At 44.2% G+C, this 1,726-nt stretch overlaps 1 long non-coding RNA gene across 3 annotated transcripts in view; it reads right to left on the bottom strand.

Moving 5' to 3' along the window:
* Positions 1–878: 878 nt before the first annotated feature.
* LOC107182459 overlaps positions 879–1,726 on the bottom strand; it is a 74,341-nt gene continuing 73,493 nt past the window's right edge. For all 3 annotated transcript variants that reach the window (XR_001513172.1, XR_001513173.1, XR_001513174.1), the window contains one exon: positions 879–1,113. This is a non-coding gene — a long non-coding RNA (uncharacterized LOC107182459). The remainder of the gene's footprint in view (positions 1,114–1,726) is intronic.

The raw sequence follows: 1,726 nt of genomic DNA, 5'->3' as shown, positions 1-1,726 counted from the left end.
CATACATCTTTTGGGACACCTTCTATTTTCCCATAATAAGTAAGGTCTTAATTTTGATCTGTTCAGATTCTCACTCATTTGCCAGAGTTCTTATTATTATTAGAGGCGTTAGCCATTGGTCTATAACAAAAAAAAAAATACATCCCCCAGGTTAATTTGGTCCTATCTTTTAATCTTTACTTATACTGCTTTTGCCATATAAAATTTTACATATTACCCAGTTTTATTAAATTAGTCAATTTTTTGCTTTATATCATCTTTCATCAAGCTTAAAAGAATCTTTCTGCTACAATATTGTTAAGATAGTCATCCACATTTTCTTCTGGTATTTTAGTGTCTTTTTTACATATTTCAATATTTTATTCCTCTGGACGTCTTCTCGAAGGAATGGAGGGAACCCGCTTCGCAGCCACAAGGCTGGTGTCCCAGAGCTTCCACTCAGCCCAGCAGCCAGCTCCTATGTGGCCTGCGGCACGGCTCCTGCCGGCTCCCTCCCCAGGCCTCGGACTGCCTACGGCACCGGCACCCAGCACCCAGCACTGCACCCTCTGATGTGCTGCCCTACCTCGCAGGGCAGTCTTTCCCCACCACTATTCTCTTTCAAAATTGTCACCGCCTTCCTACCACTTTTGCTCCTCCAGCTGAACTTTAAATCACATCACTATTAAAAATAAACTGTGTGGAAACTAAATTTCCCACGTAGTGTCATAACAAGGTTTCCCAGAGGTATGACGTAGAACGGCCCAGCAGACAGTTTCTGTGAGAGGCAAATAGGGAACATGTCCTCTGTCACTGCTCCCGGACTCCAGCGATGATGCGATGATGCGATGATGCGGGAAAGCAGCAATAAATAGCAGGAGACTTCGTGGGCGTGGCTCTGTCGGTGAAAACTTTATTTAGAAAAATACGGGCAACGGAGGTGCAATGGAGGATTACTCGGGCATCGCAAAGGAAGGGGTCTGTAGACGCGGAGGCACAGACGAGCCTTGAGGACGTCCTGGGAGTCCTGGGACGTGAAAGAAGACTCAGCGGCCACTGTTGTAGGATTCGTGGATGTGAAATGCCCAGGAGGGTGTCCATCCAGACAAAGCTCAGATTAGTGGTTGTCGGGGGCTATGGGAAAGGAAATGGGGAGGAGTTAATAGGTATGTTGTGTTTTTCTTGGTTAATAAAAAAGTTTTGAAATTAGAGAAACATAACTCAGGGGGGGCAGTGGCACATTGCACATCATGGTCTAAATGCCTCTAAATCAGCGGTTGTCAACCTGTGGGTCGCGACCCCTTTGGGGGTCGAACAACCCTTTCACAGGGGTCGCCTATGACCATCGGAAAACACATATATAATTACATACATATTGTTTTTGTGATTAATCACTATGCTTTAATTATGTTCAATTTGTAATAATGAAAATACATCCTGCATATCAGGTATTTACATTATAACTCATAACAGTAGCAAAATTACAGTTATGAAGTAGCAACGAAAATAATTTTATGGCTGGGGGTGCTGTTATGAATCGTAATGTAATTATATATGTGTTTTCCGATGGTCTTAGGCGACCCCTGTGAAAGGGTCGTATGACCCCCCAAAGGGGCCACGACCCACAGTTTGAGAACCGCTGTTCTAGAGGCTCTTGGTTTAGGTCAGGGTTTCTCAATCTCAGCTCTGTTGACATTTTGGGAAGGATAATTGTTTGCTGTGTTTGGGGAAGGGCTCTCCTGTGCAT

This window comes from Myotis davidii, unplaced genomic scaffold (genome assembly GCF_000327345.1).
Source record: "Myotis davidii unplaced genomic scaffold, ASM32734v1 scaffold336, whole genome shotgun sequence".
In the NCBI taxonomy this organism is placed as follows: domain Eukaryota; kingdom Metazoa; phylum Chordata; class Mammalia; order Chiroptera; family Vespertilionidae; genus Myotis; species Myotis davidii.
The sequence above is the reverse complement of the archived record's forward strand: the minus strand, read 5'-3'. Positions and strand labels throughout refer to the sequence as shown.